We start from the raw sequence: 17755 nt of genomic DNA on the forward strand, positions 1-17755 counted from the left end.
GCCGCCAATCCCCGGCCAATAAGAATGGGCTATTAGTCAGTTCAGTGTTTTTCTCTCCCCTAGGTGCCCTGCCATGGGATTATAATGAGCCTCCTGGAACACCTTTTCCAGTGGCTCCGCAGTATTAAGAGCTAGGATCTTCCTTCGTTTGAGCATCCTGCATCACTCTATACAACCGCTCGTTTATAATTGGGAAATAGGGATATGAAAGTGCGACATTCGGCTGGAGTTGTTGACCATTGATCACTCTCACTTGGTCGAAGGCGTGCTTGAGGGTTTCGTCTCGTGACTGCTCCAAAGGGAAATCCCCTTTGGGAAATCCCCAGAGGATAGGAGGGGCTGCAGCCTCTCCCCTCATGTCATCCTGACGTGGAGCTGACGAAGATGGCCCCGGCTCTGCCTCCCCTGCCAGAGCATCGCACATTTCACATCTCTTCGCTTTTGTGCAGGACCCTGTTAAATAACAGGTATATTGAGTGTCTTTTTCATCATATTTATTTTCATTTTAAAGCAACAGCAATTTTATTATATCCACTTTATCAGCAAGAGTGCATGAAAGTGAATCCCATGATATCTGCCTTTGATCTCAAAGGTTTCTAATCCTCTACGAGAAGTGAGAAATGTCCGACTTGACAGAACGTATTTCACTCCTCCCCTGACTGCAGCCGTCTGCTTTCAAAGCGAAAGCCTATTGAATCGAAAGTTCATTGGTTGCTCTTATGAGTCAACAGTCCAATGGCATTTTTTAAACTCTATTCTAAATTGGCGAAAGAAAAGGAAAAGTAAAATGAAAAAGAAAAGCCATTAGCAAATGGATGAGGAAAAGCAATTGGCAAATTAATTAAGAAAAGAAATTGCCAAATACCATTAAAAAGTGCATTTAAAAGACTCATTATTGTACTTATTTATTGCTAAATGTATTGACATTTTAAACAAGAAGTAAATATAAATTGTTGGGGCTTCATTCAGGAGTAGGTTTATATAGCAGTTATATAGACAGTATAGCAGTCTCAACATAGGATTGTTCTCTTAGGAAAGTCGATGTCCAGAGAACATCGACATTCAAAAAGCGAACAATGATGGCTTGATTTCGAGCACTGACATTCCCTTGGCATGGGTGCATGCAGAACAATACCAAAACACTTCTCTTTAAAGTATAACAAAGGTTACTGATGCAGTAATATAAATTAATAATCAATACAATGCAGTCAATAAACTTCCGACTTCCAACTACAAACTAAACAGTAACATGACTATATATGGTAACAGATAAGCCTATAATACATGAGAGGAGGGTAGAAGTGTGTGTGAGTGTGTGTATGTGTAAGGAGAGGAGTAGTGCACAAAATGGCAGGCTGGGCTCTCGTGGAGAGTTTGTCACACAAGGTTTCCAGCCAGAGAATGTGGCCGTGAATGTGGGCGGAGAGACTGGTTAACACGTATCTCCACTGGTATGATAACTTGGGGACAAAGCTGGGCTCTATCAACAAATTATCTGTTTACCAAATTAGTGTGCTGGGATGCTTGTGAGGGATCATGTGTGAATGTCTGGTTAGTACAAGAGAGAGAGAACAGGGTGGCGGCACTGAAGCTGGTTTAGTGATCATGGAAGGGACGGCAACCGTTAGTTTCATCACTCAGAGACGCAGTGAACGGCTCATAATCCATCCGCCATGGTTGTTGGTTCTTTAATGGATAAACTCAGTGTGCCAGTCTCACTCGCCATGGTGGAAATGCACAAACAGCCCAACGTGGTAACAGTAATTACACTAATACTTTAAGTATTATTAGGGCAGTGGTGGCTCAGCGGTTAAGGCAGGTGAGCCACCACTGGGTTACTAACCAGAAGGTCAGGGGTTCAAGCCCCAACACCACCAAGACACCACTGTTGGGCCCTTGAGCAAGGCCCTTATAAATAAAATAGACTTTTCTTACAAAGTAACAAAGCCGAGGTGTTCCATGGATCATCTGAAATTACAATTCAGATTCATGCATTTTTTTAAACAGTTTCTGTTCCCCCTTATCTCTTTGAGTGATGGCCTCTTCATCCAATAAAATCATCTTATCCCTCGCTAGATTTGTCATCACCGTCTACAATGGCAAAAGTATGACTATTTCATTTCATATGCATAAAACACACTGTAATCACTTCATTTGGTTACATATTTTATATTAACTAATAATCATTACTTTCTGCATTAATTTGATTAGTATATTAATTGATTTCCCTTATTACAGTCGTTGGTTACACACATTCCTGTAAGATGGGAAATGTGTACACACCCACATACATTCGTTTCATCTAATTTCTTGCACTAATTAATGCACATGTATCCTCTGTCTCTTTCAAGCAGGTACCAGACAGTGCCTGGCTTTGTTCTAATTAAATCATCCACACAGAGATACAGAGAGAGGCTAAAATTCTCCATAGAGAAGTCAAGCTGCATTTTTCTATTGATTTTGCATCCCGAGGGCGTCCTCCTGTGGCTTAAAAAAAAAAGCGCTGCTCCGCCTCAACCAAGTGTGGGCCCAGCTCTCAGAGCCAGTGTCGAGCACCCCGCAGGAAGCGTATGCCCCCCGTCTCACGGACCCATTCGAGGACCCGGAAGGCTCTCAAGCATTCCAGAGATGGACGACCCAGAGATTGAGACGTTTGCTCCGGAGTTGGTAAACAGACCACTCCGTCCCCCGGTGGAATGCCGGGAAGAGAAACCTTCAGTTAAAGGTATTTTCATTTTGCAAGTTTTTTACTAACAGAGCAATTTCCTCTTTCTGGGTCACCTGACCCACAGATGTGGTTCTCACGGCACTCTGCTGCCACACCTCAACAGTCCCGGCACGCTGGACACTGACCCTCCGCTCTCAGCCCCACGACTGTTCCCCGGCCGGCCGGTTCTGACGAGTCCAGAGGACGCCGCTACAGGACCTCCTCCTCAGTCACTAACCCGCACCCTGCTGGGTGTGCAGAGCAAGGTAAGTGCTTCGAGTCCTTTCTCAGCACTAGAGCCTCGGGACACGTCCTCGCCTCCCGACGCCATACTACCTGCTCCGCCCGCTGCAAAGCCCTGCCGGGTACGTCAAAAGTTATCGTCCCCTTAGCACCCCCAGCACGGAGCTTGAATGCGTGTCTTTCACTTCCCAATCCGTCACGCTGGCTGGCCAGGACCATCCGACTCGGTTACGCAGTTCAGTTTGCCAGGCCTCCACCCCCTTCATGGGCGTCTGCTTTACCGCAGTACACGGCAAATAAGCCAAATCCCTGCGTGTGGAAATCGTCTCTTACTTAAAGACGCGATAGAGCCTATCCCACCAACCGAGATGAAGAAGGGTCCCTACAGCCCTTACTTCATCGTACCCAAGGAAGCACGGCGGCTTACAACCGATCTTGAACTTATGAGTTTTCAAACTTGCTTTGCACAAACTCCTGTTCAAAAATGCTCACGCAAGAACACATTTAAAACTTGCGTTCGGCAGCTAGATTGGTTCGCAGCAGTAGACCTGAAGGATGCGTACCTCCACATCTCAATTCTGCCTTGACACTGACCCTTTCTACGGTTCGCGTTCGACGGCCAGGCGTTCCAGTACAAAGTCCCCAGCCGTTTGGGGGAAAAGAGCAAGCTTGCACCGGTTCAGAGCATCTCTTTTCCCGGCATGGAGTTAGACATGAATGATCTCTGCAGGGTCTTTCCCCCTGAAAGAATAGGAAACTGGGTAAGACCCCCTTCACTCGTTGCATGTAAGGGCCGCGGCCGTCTATTGCTCTATGCGAGAAACATAGAGAGAAAAGAGGCCCAGCCAGGCTTGGCCCGTTCCCAGGTTGGCAAGCGTCGCCTTGTTCCCCTGTCTAGGGTAACCAGAAGGACTCCGATGACTTTTTTGGGGCACTGGGGAAGGGTACGTGCAGTCTGACACAGCTGGTCGTCTTGGCACGTAAAACACCTGCCTGCTCCTGTGTCAGCAAAACACGTACACGGCTCAGCGCATGGCATGATTTAAATTGGATGTAACCTCCGTTCCCTGATGGAGGGAACGAGACGTTTTGTTCCGGCTCCTCAGAAAAATCCTGAATGAACTCATAGTATTTCTTCGCCTTTATACCCGTATGTCCGGTGGCGGGGTATGCAAATACTATCTACCAACTTCTCATTGGCCTTTTTTCATAGATCAGAGGTATATTTGGTGCTCAAGAGAGACCCCTAGTGTCGCTTCTTCGACACAACGTCTCGTTCCCTCCATCAGGGAACGGAGGTTTCTTCCATAACCTAGATGTTTTCTTTCAAAGATCCAGTTGACAAAAGATCTTCGACCCAGTTACTTTGCGTTACGTAGAGGGCCACCACTCTCCCCAGTGAGGCTAGCACTTACATCCCAGGGCATGGCTCATCATTCATCTCCTCATATATATACATTGACAGAATTAATTTCCTCCCATTTTGATCTTTCTGTCCATCCAGGAGAGTTGTCATTGTTGTGCAGTGGACCATTCACAATTATCAATTTACATTTACATTTATTAATTTGGCAGACACTTCTATCCAAAATGACTTACAAAAGAGTAAAACATAATCATCTTAAGGAGACAGTGGTATGAAAGGTGCCATACTACAAAGTTTCACTAGCATCAGAATAGTATTCAAAACAGATTTACGTTTTTTTTGTGACTGGTTAAGTGCTCTTGGAAAAGATGTGTTTTTAGGCATTTTTTGAAGACAGAGAGTGAGTCAGCTTCATGGATGGAGTTGGGAATGTAAGACTGGTTCCAAACTGTCTGCATCACCTCCGGGATGACAAAGAACTCTGCGAGAACCAACGTCAAAAAACTCCTACACAAATGACCATCTCCACCTGCGTCAACACATCCTGCTGAGCAAGGACCATAAAACGCAAATCTTTGCACTCTACCCATCCTATTTCCCTTCAGCACATGACACCTCAAACTCACCTGATCTGCATGTAACAAAATATAATATCTGATGTATACAAATAATGTGACTAGGCATGTTTGATATAATTTAAAATGTCTCAGTACGGCTGGTATAGTGTTCTTTTTCCCAGGGTCGTAAAACTTAATGACAACAAAGTTATATGGTCTTTGCCAAATACTGAATAATTCGGAGGTACATCCCCCTCCTTGAAGGTGAAACCAAAGGAGGCCAAGAACCCATTCATCCCCAAATTCTCATTGTTCAAAGGATAATACCATTTGGTACACAATGTGTATTCTGTCTGGATATTTAAAGAAGGCTGGCCTAGAGCTTGGGGTTCCCTGTAGTCAGATGATCCCACACCTCAATATGTGTAACTTTAATAATAGGAATCTGCATTCAGATCTCCCATGCTTTGCAATTACATGTAGTTTTCTCAACTGCCAGGTATGTTATTTGACTTGTGTCTGTAACTTATGTTTTAAATCCTACCTGGAAAATAAATTGTTACTTTTTGATTTATTCTGTATTCCTCCAAAATAATTTATATCAATACCTAATAATTTCCTTTAAATCTAAAACTAAAGACTAAAATCTTTTTTCTAAACTGCTCTTGAGAAACCAAGCAGGAGAATACCATTTTAAGAATAATTTATATAATAACTGAAGCTTTAATGTAGGTGTAAGCCACTTAAAGACTAACAGTTGGAATCTCATTAGAAACTGATCAAAAGGTAAATGAATAGAAGAGGATTCAGAGTAATCAATAACTTCAAAGATTAAAATAAAAGAATGATCAGAAAGTAATTAGTCAGATAAAATTAATAACGGGATGAATTTGTAAAGTGCAAATTATTAACAATAATTGCTTTACTTCAGCTCAGAAAAGACAGAAGAACGCAGAGACCTTCAAAGGGCAATCTATTCTATTCAAAGGGCTCCACTCCGGACCGATAAGTTTATGCGTGTGCCCTTCTTTTGTCTGCCATTTACAGGAAGGTCATTCCACCAACGTGGTATGATGAAACTGAAAGTCCAGGAAAGTGTTTTGGTGGAGTTTAGTTCAGCAGAAATTATTTTAGGTATGCTGGAGCAGATCCAGTGACTATTTTGTATGCCAGCATCAGATCCTTGATCATATACACCTCCTTTATCTGCTAATATCCAATTTAATGCCTGTCGATTCTGCATTGTCATTCTACTTGTTGCATCTACCTGTTCTCCCAATGAGTATAAAGCAATATCAGTATAATTGATAAAACTCTGTTGATTGTAGTAAATATAATTGGCCCATTCTGTATTCTTGTTTGGTGTTATCCAAACAAATATTGACTCAAATCCTGCCTTTATTTAATTTCTAGCCTTATATTCATAAAGTAAACATCTAGGCTGACCTATGGAGTCTAAATATACTCTACGGTCAGGTTTATAAGATTTAGAAGATCTTTTAGTGCTACAATTCTTCTAATTTTCCTTAATATTCAGTCCTTGTTCCCATTCCACTATGTTGACCTCCTGAACAATCCATACTCTAGCACATATTCCTTTCTATTCTCGCGGTAAGGAGGACATAAGTTTCTTTTTTCCACAGACCCAAAAGAAATCTGCTACAACTCTTGTCTGATCTCTATACAAATCCAGTGAAGGTACGAGTTTGATTTTCAAACTGTTCTGGGGTTATTTCCATTCCCTTGTTTACTCCTGGAGTTAGATTAACTGGAGCTTGTTGTAGTCTTTCATGCCAATTTTGTGAAAAATCACTCAGCATCTTTGGGGTTTTGATTTCAGAAGAATAGACTTTATTATCACACAATAAAGCCGAGTTGCCTACGGTGAAACCACAGTACCAACAACAACTGAAGCATCTCTGGTTTGGTTTTACTTAAATACATCTCCTCAAACAAGGTGGGGCTTACATGCATTATCTATCATGCTCTTCATTGACTCTGGTCTTGACCATATTAAGAAGTAACAGAATGTCCTTTGGAAGAGATCAATTCTCCCCTAAGTAATGCTATTTATGTTTCTGCACACACAGTCAAATAGTCAAACATATGTGAGCACATATTCATCACGTCACAGGCCTTTACATACAGTAAACTGCATGTTTGCCCCTCAGACATAACTGTGGTATAAATCAACAATGTTTTCATTGATTATTCCTGATTAACTTGATAAAAATATACTACATATTCCCTCCTCTGTGACTTTCTATAGTCACAAATTAACATATTTAAGCATGTACGTGCTCCTGGTTTGGTCTTGTTTTTGGTTGTCACAGTTTGTAGATTGCATTAAACAAAATATTCATCCTAATTTTAAGAGTTCTTGCTTGTAGTGTAGATGTCTTCAACCCAGATGCTTTGCGCATCGTAGAGGATCACCCTTTGGGGAGAGGTTAACCAGCACTTACACCCAGGGCATGGTTCTTCATATCTTCTTATATATTCATTGAAGGAATCAATTTCCTCCCAAGTTGGTCTTTCTGTCCATTCAGGGTAGTTGCCATTGCCTTGGGCCATTCACATTAATCAAAGTCATCTGCTTTACTGTTGCTTGAATCCAAAATTATTTTACCAATGATCACATACAACAGAATCTTATTCCTTCCACAATGTTATTATCCAGACATTATATTAATTTTAGTTACCGTAATTTCCGGACTATAAGCCGCAACTTTTTTCCCACGCTTTGAACCTCGCGGCTTATACAATGACGCAGCTAATATATGGATTTTTCCCGCTTTCAAATTTTATAAAAAAAAATTAAAAAAAACATTCTGTGAGGTGCTCAGTTTTTTGGCGGCTTGAAGCTTTCATTAGACCAATGAAATTGCCGAACGGGTTAAGGTCAAAACAACTTTTTTTGTTTACTGTTTAGATTAAATCGAGCGCACTCAAACTTCCCATCATTCTGATTACGGTAGTAATTTTGTCAACCTCACCATGGCAAAGACATGGAGAAACGAATGATGCTGCTTTCAAGTTGAAGACGATTGACACCGAAGGAGATGACTTCAGTGGTTTCATGTGCACAAGAGGAGGAAGATAGTGACCAATGACTTTCTTGGTAGGCTACTATTTACTGCAAATATTTTATTACAAGCCGTGTGTGGCAGCGGGGGCGTGGTCAAGCGCCTGTCCGTGAGAGAAAAGCTGTAAGGGCACTTACACCTGCGCTAAATTATGTCTAACACCGGTGTCTAATTTCAAGTGCCCTGCTTCACGTGTCCTTCTTGGGAAAACTGTCACACGGGCACCAGTGTGACAGTTTTCAGCAGGGCACTTGGTGTTCCAGGTAAGGCTTTTAATGGCCACAGCAATGTTTACAATCAATTTTATAAAGTTTCTCAATTCTTCTATGCGCCAACACTAGACTGACGTGTGTCACTTTCTCAGCTCTGTGGCTGCTGCCTTTTTATGCCGCTCTCCCCATGCTTACTGAAATTAGACACCGGTGTTAGACATAATTTAGCTCAGGTGTAAGCACCCTTACCGCTTTTCTCTCCGGACGGCGCTTGACTACGCCCCCGCTGCCACACCGTGTTTCGTTAAAGCCTATTTATTTTTGTTACAAGCCGTGTTTCGTTAAAGCCTGAGTAAAGTTAATTTGTTTCAATGTACCGGTAGGCACCTGCGGCTTATAGACAGGTGCGGCTTATTTATGTTCAAAATAATATTTTATTTATAAATCAGTGGTTGCGGCTTATATTCAGGTGCGCTCAGTAGTCCGGAAATTACGGTAATTGTTCACCCCATTTCTTTTGGCAATCAGGTCATGTTAATTTTTAGTCACCACCATATATTCTTTTCCATTCTTCATTATTATTAAAATGTACATGAGTTCAATAACAGCATAAACAAAAATAATTTTCCAATCTTAATTCTTCATCATGCAAACAGTCCCAGGTTTGCTTAATACTTCTTTAATAATTTAGGCACTTCTTTTATGTAATGGTTCTCAAAGCTTTACCTCCAAAATCAATCTATAATTGGTCTTCTACACGGGGTGTGATCCCCTGATAACACAGTGATAGAATGCTTGTTATTCATCGCTGTGATATAATATTTTAATAAAGCGGTTATTAAGACACAGTCGGGTTGAGTGGAACTCACAACTTCTGGCAGGTTTCTTCTAGACCTCCCTTTTGATGCTTCTTCCCTAAAAGCATCCATCCACTTCCTTAAACCCAGTTCACCCTTCTTGGGCATCTTTCCAGGGCGGTGGCGCCCTGTCTTAGGCAGCTCTCATTTTGCAAATGGAGAGTCTTTACCCGTCACTGGGTCGTCACCTCTTGCCACTGGAGAGTTTTACCCATCATTGGGTTATCATCTCTTGTCTCTGGTCTCGGTACCGCTCAGTCTTATTATCCAATCTTTAATAATCTGGTATCAGCAAACAGACATTTTCCCTTGTTTCAGGGAGCATCACCTGAGAACCATCACAGCCAATGGAGCCATCTACAACTGCTCAAACATTGAGACAGTCCAAAACATGGTTAAATTCACAAAGCATTATTCAAAGTTCAACAATCTATTGACATTGTCCAAATGAAAAGTAAAATGCAACAATTAAACTCATTTACAGTTCACTAATTTCCATTCAAGTTGTTATGTTTTATCCTTTAGCAAAGGTCACAAAAGACCTTGTCTCTTGGTGAAGACTAACCATCAGAACAAATCAAAATACAGGATCGCCTCTGTCAAGCTTCTAAGATGCTTAATTTAAATCATTACTTTAATTTAATAATTTTTAGGCAGTTTTAGAACCTACATTTATTCTTCCAGATCTCTTTAGTATGAGCACTTCACTTCAAATTGCCCTCTGAAAATAACAAATCTTTAATCATGATGAGGAAAGCTGTTTGAACCTTTCCTTCATATTACTGTACCTAACATTATTGTCAAATCACATCATTTTCCATATAAAAGAAAACAAAATCAAAAGAAAATAAAACAATTTAGTGATATGGTTTTAGCCCACTTAAAAACTTAAACTGAGAGCGAGAGGGAAAGAATTTGAGGGAGAGATTGCACTTCTTCACACTGTTGTTACAGTATTCAGACCTTTGAGAAATTTGAGTTTTCGTTTTAAACTCTCTTATGATTACTTTCTCTCTTTTCTTACTCTTTCTCAGGAGAAGGAATTTTCATTATGTCAAATAAACCAACATAAATTACCTTTTTAAATTAACAGAAAATAAATTAAAGATTCTAAACAAAATAAAATAGTAAAGTGGCACAATGGAAGTTCAGACATATATCTTGTGTTTTGCAATAATTGATCAGTAAAATACATTATGTCCTTTGAATTTCTTACAAGTCTCATTTTTTATATCCTAATGTTATCATCCTTTAATAATATGATTTTTCAGTTATTATCGTCTTATACTTATCAGCATTTCATGATCAATTATTCAGTTAAATAGCAGAGACAGATGTCACTGTGCATAAACTGTATACCTTTATGGTTGTATTTTCATGGATTTAACTTAAAATAAAAAATAGCTTATTAGAAATAGACACTTAATTAACTCCTTGCAGTACTGATTAAGCTTTTTCTTTAAAGTGAGGGTAGACTTTGGAAAATTTAGGGGAGTAAACAATCCAATATGTTACTCTTACTTTGCCATTAAGTTTTAATATTTAACCTTCACATCAACAAATTCGCAATTAGATGCTGGATTTAAATTTAGACCCTCAGAACAATTTAGACATGGATATTGCACCCATGGATGGCAGTTGGAGAATCAAACATCCAATTAGTCATATATGACTGAAATCAACTTATCAATAGAAATTTTAATCCACAATTGAAATGTCAATTCAGTAATGCTTACCAGCATTCATGATAGTAGGAGGGCCATTCATATAATCGCCCACATACTGTGTTTCTCAGTCTTTTTTTTTTTTTTCCTTTTCTCTGGACTGTCTCCTGTAACATAAGCTTCTTCAATAAATCATCTGGCTCAGCAATCTGCAATGGTGAGAGACTGGTTCCAGAATTAGTTATTGAAATGACTTACAGAATGCTGACAACAGAGAAAGTAAAACATAGTTAGCATCAATTTCACACAAAATAGACACATGAACATCAAATGATTTATGGTACTCAATTTAATCTTAATGTTTCTCTATGGGTTTCACCTAATACCAATCTCCAATTTTTCCTTAGCATTATCAATATTTTTCCAATCAAATACACCACATATTGGGACTTATTTCAATTCTATCTGGGATAACTGGTCATAGAACAAACCCAAGAAAAACTTCTCTAAGCAAATTTGAACAATAGAGAACATGAAATGATTTAAATTATTCTTAAATTTATTTTCTTTAATTCTAGTCTCAGTGACAACTTTCAGTGTACCCATGATCAACCAATGCCTACACTGTATATATAAACAAGAAATAAAAGAAAAATGTCTAATCCTAAAAGAATCTGCTATCTCTTTTTTCTAAATTCGGGGGCCCCCTGTGTTTGACTAGAGACATTATGAGAGACACCGTGTTTATCCTCTCTGTTCATTATCAGGTCTCATTAATCTCTCCAGTCAGACATTTTCTAGCAAAAATAATAAACACTATCTGTCTTATTTTTGTTGGTTGATCAAGTTTACACCAATAAAGTTGCACAAACATATACATTGTTCTCCAGACATATTTAAACACATCAAAAATAAAACATATAATCATGGGTTTTTAAATGTATATATCAAGACATTATAGTTTAATTTAATAATGTTGAAACTGTTATTCTCTCATATTGGACTAGACAGTACATAAAACAGACACATGAATGTGAAATTTTCACATTTAAGATTTACTTTTCATATTCCAATTTCAAAATCCTTCTTTCTAATCTCCCTTTCCCATTTTCTGTGGCTTTGATAACTACCGGTCTCACTACGAGAAGTACCATCCACATTCTATCTAAAGTATTTGGAGCTGACCTTTGGGAGCTGACCTTTGGGGTCACATAGGGAGGTATTTTTAAAAAGGAACCTGTCATTTTACCCTCCTCTGCATGCCTCAGCTTTTCTGGCCTGCCTCATATTTCTCAGTGAATTTTAAACTTTCTGGACATATTTCTTACTTTATTCTTTTTATTTTTCCTGTTCTTAGTTTTTACTCTTATCTTTTTATTTATTTATTTTTTAACCGTTTAATCTAAATGTCTTTCTAAATAATTTTCCTTATCTTCTTCTAATATATGAATTATTATACTCCATACATGAATACATTTCCTATATGTTTGTCAATTTACCTTTAGGATCAGTCTTCATCTAGTCCTTAGTTTTTTATTTTTTCACTGGCTCTTTCTTCATTTTTACTTAGCATATAAAAATGAAAACTTATTTTAGCAGCATTAATTTAGATAAATCAATACATTTAGAGAATAAATGAACCTCTTATTTTTTTATGTATTTCCTTCTACACTAATCTTCAACAGCAATATTTTGAAACAATTTTCCTAATTTCTTTCACCTTTACTTTTTAATACACAAAGTTCATTCACGTCACCTTATTATTTATTTATTTTGCTTTCTCATTTCTTTGAGATTTTGCACAGTGGACTTCTAGATTTTACTCTTTCCACTGGAGTTTTACCTTATGTAATATAACAACACTTATCTTAAATACACCTTTGTTTAAATTCCAGTTACTTAGTTGACTTCAGTTTAATGTAATACACTGGACCCAAAGCTTTAATCCTTATTCTTATTATTTATTATTTTATTTTTCTCCTAGCTATTTTTTGATTTTTCAAACTGATTTTAATTACTTTACAGTTGTTTAATTTTTATTTCAATTTCAATTTTTTTTATTGTTACTTGTCCCTGTGCTTTAAAGGTTAAACTTTAAGCACATATATCTCTTTTGACTTCACAAATTCTCTATATGAAGTTCACTTGTCTTCTGTGACTGACTAGTTCAGAGGTCTGGCATATTTTTCAGCTGCTATTCTAAAAAAAACCTCAGAAGCTAAGAGTTAACTTTCTGTCTATGCAGCAAAGCTAAGTCTCTCTATCTTGTTCACACACCCAACAATATCTCTTGAATGTATAGATTCTCTGTATGAAGTCAAATACATTTCTATGCTACAGTCTAGTTTAGGAGTTATGCTCTAGCCCATTCCAATCAACAGCTGCTAGACTAAGAACAGCCAAGACTAAATGTTTTCCAGCCAGTTGTGAGTTAACATTTTGATATCTTTTTTCCTAATTTCGTTTTACATCTATATTATCTCACTGTTTTTATTATTTTCCTTATTGTTTGTTTATACTCTATTAATTGTATTTTTCTATCTATATATCTTTATCATTGGTTTTATCTCCACTTTGCAATATTTAGAATATTTATTAGGTGCCTTATCTGCCTGTAATTATCAGCTCTCTTCTGCCTCCATATATTGATGGAAGGTTGAAAATAGCCCAAATATATTTTCTCTGCTGTAAATTGCATATATACACCTCACCAGTTATGCAGCACAGGCTGATATTTTGGAACATTTTTAGTTTTCTATATGTTATCAACGGAAATTTCCTTCCACAGTTTTATGAGACAGCTTTCATTTCCAACATTCATTCAACATATAAATGACACACTTTCATTATTGAACAACTTTACTTCATTCGCCTTTGTCTCTTATTCATTTATTGTGCTCATATTATATCCACACAGTGTTCTTTTTATGGTCATTGTCTATCACACATTCCGATTCCTCTACCGGACTTATATTTTTATTCAGTCATACTCTCTCGCTATACGTTCAGTCTGAACACTCTTGAACCACAATTATTCTTACACGCACATACATTTTACACTTATTACAGACACAAGGCCTTTATAAACACAGAGCTGCAAAAAACTAAATTGCGCAATTATTAGTCCTATTTTCTTTGCTTATTTATATTTATTAATTAATTCCTACAGAGCGGTATCCATAAAGTAAATAAATAACTATTTCTTTGCCTATGCAGTCCTCTAATTATTATCCTGTAGCTTCATAGGCTACTATAAATTTCCTACAGAGCGGTATCCATAAAGTAAATAAATAAATATTTCTTTGCCTATGCAGTCCTCTAATTATTATCCTGTAGCTTCAGTAGGCTACTATAAATTTCCTACAGAGCGGTATCCATAAAGTAAATAAATAAATATTTCTTTGCCTATGCAGTCCTCTAATTATTATCCTGTAGCTTCAGTAGGCTACTATAAATTTCCTACAGAGCGGTATCCATAAAGTAAATAAATAAATATTTCTTTGCCTATGCAGTCCTCTAATTATTATCCTGTAGCTTATCCTTAATTATACTATTATTACTTCTTAAACTTTATCCGCCATTATTTACTGCTATTGCACCTACACGCTTACCAGTAAATAAAAACAGATCATTGCATGCAATTATTTCTTCTGGAATCAAAACCCTTTATTCTTTTTGTCCTTTTTGGTTTAGAAGAGCTTTCTGAGCGTTCTTACCACCACAGGCAAACTGGCAAGTAACACAAACGCTTATAAGCAAAATATGCTACCTCTTAATGGTGGCCACCGTGTTTGTGTTTGCTTTCCCAGCCAGCCCGCGATGTAACGACTCTGCTCTCTTCTGTCCCTGTTCGGGCGCCAATTGTTGTAGTCTTTCATGCCAATTTTGTGAAAAATCACTCAGCATCTTTGGGGTTTTGATTTCAGAAGTATAGACTTTATTATCACACAATAAAGCCGAGTTGCCTACGGTGAAACCACAGTACCAACAACAACAACTGAAGCATCTCTGGTTTGGTTTTACTTAAATACATCTCCTCAAACAAGGTGGGGCTTACATGCATTATCTATCATGCTCTTCATTGACTCTGGTCTTGACCATATTAAGAAGTAACAGAATGTCCTTTGGAAGAGATCAATTCTCCCCCTTAAGTAATGCTATTTATGTTTCTGCACACACAGTCAAATAGTCAAACATATGTGAGCACATATTCATCACGTCACAGGCCTTTACATACAGTAAACTGCATGTTTGCCCCTCAGACATAACTGTGGTATAAATCAACAATGTTTTCATTGATTATTCCTGATTAACTTGATAAAAATATACTACAAGCTCTGAGCAGCACACCCGAATTCCAAGGAGTATCTTTATCAAAATACCAAACAGTAGCACACCTTCCATTGAATTTTCCCAAATCATAATAACCAACATTCTTTTTATTGCATTCATATTCTTGCTTATAATCAATCTTGTACCATTCTGGGATTTCCACCTCCTCTTCTGCTATTTCAATGTGTTTAGTAATGTCCCAATTTCTAAACCATTCTCCCCAACCTGGCCTATAAAAGTGACTATTGAAAGTCTGACTGCCTAAACAAGCTAGACATTCAGATGGACATGATGGTCTCACATCCTTACTTAGATGACAAATGTTTCTGTTAAATTTAGCACAATCTCGATAGTCATGTAGATTAGGGACTACTAACACTTTATTTGTGGGTGACAATGCACACAATACACAATTTTCCTTCTCTACCTCTTTTGCTGCATACCTTGCCCATTCATACAAAAGGTTGTTTTGTGCTAGTTCCCACAATGTGTTTTCTTCTTGACTTATTTTTCACTTATCATATTTAGACTAATGACGTTTTCTCTTCCCAACCCGTTCTGTTTGTGTTACCTTGAGATCATTCTTGAAACCAGTCCAGATCTGTGAAGTTGATTCTATCGAATTCTGGTTCTCCTGGTTCTTAGGGGTCTGTTGTAGCATGTAGGTTGTCCCCAGTTTCAGGCACATTATCAGACTCATCTTCCATCTCCTGATGGTACGTCTGCCTTTTACCCTCTCCACATGTAGTTTCTTCTTGGCCTTCTTCACTTTGTACATTTCTTTCAGCATCATGCAGCCCTTCTCCTGGTGTTTCTTTATCTTCAGTATTGCTTTATATTCATCTTCGGGCCTTTCTCTCACTCTGGGTACCCTGGTGGAATGATTTAGATTGTACCATGTGGTACTTCCTTCCTCTTGGACTGCTGCTGGCATTGCCCTTACCACTTTATAGGGTCCCTCTCTCCTGGGCTCGTTCCACTTTCTCCTGAATACTCGCAGATACACCTGATCACCTGAACAGGGTATTTCTGTTTCACTAGGCTCCATACTTTTTTCCTGTAAATAGATAGCTTTCGTATTGCAGTTAGTTGTTGCATATACGCTTTCAGTTCTATTTGCAATTGCTCAAGCAAGGGTTGAGCCTTCATAAGGACCTCTCTAGTTTGGCACAGGCATGGGTCGACTTGTAAGCATTTCATGCATGAATAGATGCGTATTTCTGTTAGTTTGCATAAGATAGCTTATTAAAGCAAGAGGCAAAGCATCAATCCAATTGAGCTTAGTGCTTGCACATATTTAGTTAAGTTTGGCCTTGTGGGTACCATTTACCATTTCTACCATTCCCTGTGATTGTGGATGATAAGCACACCCTAGTCTCTGTTTTATTCTTAGTTGTTTCAATACCAGTGGTGGGCCATGCATTAAAAGTGTAGGCCTTCAGGGTTATTCATGCCATTAAGAAAACACAGTTTCACAATGAATAAAACACCATATATGTGGAATAAGACACATCACAAGGTGATGTTGGGCATCATGTAATATGTCGCAGTGAACTTATAATACCAATTGACATTTTAAAAATACATCCACGCATGAAAGCCAGATCTTGAAACAACACTTACTGCTCAAGAAAGCCTAATTTTAACTTCAGCATGACTGTTTTGTGAAATGAAAGTCTCCTGAACAGACATTCAAAAATCATAATTTTTCATACAAATCTACCAAGGAGGTCTATAATACCTGGAAAAATGTATCTAATAATATTTGCGATTTAATTGTTGCTTGCAATACATTTAATTTCGTCAGGGTACATGGTTATGCTGCGTTCCATTCAAGTTGGATGTGGGATATTCCTACTTGATATCTCCAACCATAAGTGCATTCCATTCCCCGATATTTGGAAGATGACATTTAAGAAAACAAAACTGCAATGCTCCCGTTAGCTTAGCGGGTTTTGACTCTCATTAGAGATGTCTCCTAGCAACCCAACTGATAAATAATGCTGCAACACTAGCATTTGTGCTTCAGGTGTACGATTATCAAAAGAGATTATAATGTTTTTTACACCTGTTTCTGCAGGCATTTGTTAAACAAGTTTTAATATCTATTTATCGATATTACATAATAAAGTGAATGTTTATCACTTAATTTAGACTACGAGTGTCTAAATGAATTTCTGCACAAGCCTACAAGCTGTAATTCTGATTTAAAGATGCATTCCATTGCACTTTTCCTAGTAGGTAGTTGTAAAATTTGACTTTCTGATTTGAGTGGAACACAGCACTACTTTTCAAAACTTTATCCAACACTGAATGCTCAAGCAGCCTAATTTATACTTAGAAAACTCCTGATGTTGCTATAACAATGTAAAAAAATGAGTCCTCCTTTCCTGTTTAATAAATTAAGCAATCACACAATCATGCAGAACATCTCGTGTTTTAAATCCATAATGATCTCTTTCTCAATGGCGATAGCTGCAGTAATGACAATCGACTCATCAGCAAGATCTCGCACTCTTTGCTTTCAAATTACATCACTTAAAGTGTGATTGCGTCACTCAAGGCCAGCTAGAAGGCCTTCACCGGGACATATCCTAAAGCTCACACCCACCAAGAACAAATAAATCAATCTGATTGTCTGATGAATCCGGTGCAATACCTTCTTTACAGTTTGTTGTATAAACACTGATCAATTGTCTGAACTAATTTCTGACAGTTTTCCGAATCTAGG

At 38.1% G+C, this 17755-nt stretch overlaps 1 protein-coding gene across 1 annotated transcript in view; it reads left to right on the forward strand.

Moving 5' to 3' along the window:
- The first annotated feature begins 409 nt into the window (after positions 1 to 409).
- Positions 410 to 17755, forward strand: part of LOC127629815 (uncharacterized) — a 148473-nt gene continuing 131127 nt past the window's right edge. The window contains exon 1 of the mRNA XM_052107071.1: positions 410 to 467. The gene's annotated coding sequence lies outside the window, so the exon portion shown is untranslated. The remainder of the gene's footprint in view (positions 468 to 17755) is intronic.

The sequence above is a fragment of the Xyrauchen texanus genome, chromosome 36, assembly GCF_025860055.1.
Source record: "Xyrauchen texanus isolate HMW12.3.18 chromosome 36, RBS_HiC_50CHRs, whole genome shotgun sequence".
Taxonomy (NCBI): Eukaryota; Metazoa; Chordata; class Actinopteri; order Cypriniformes; family Catostomidae; genus Xyrauchen; species Xyrauchen texanus.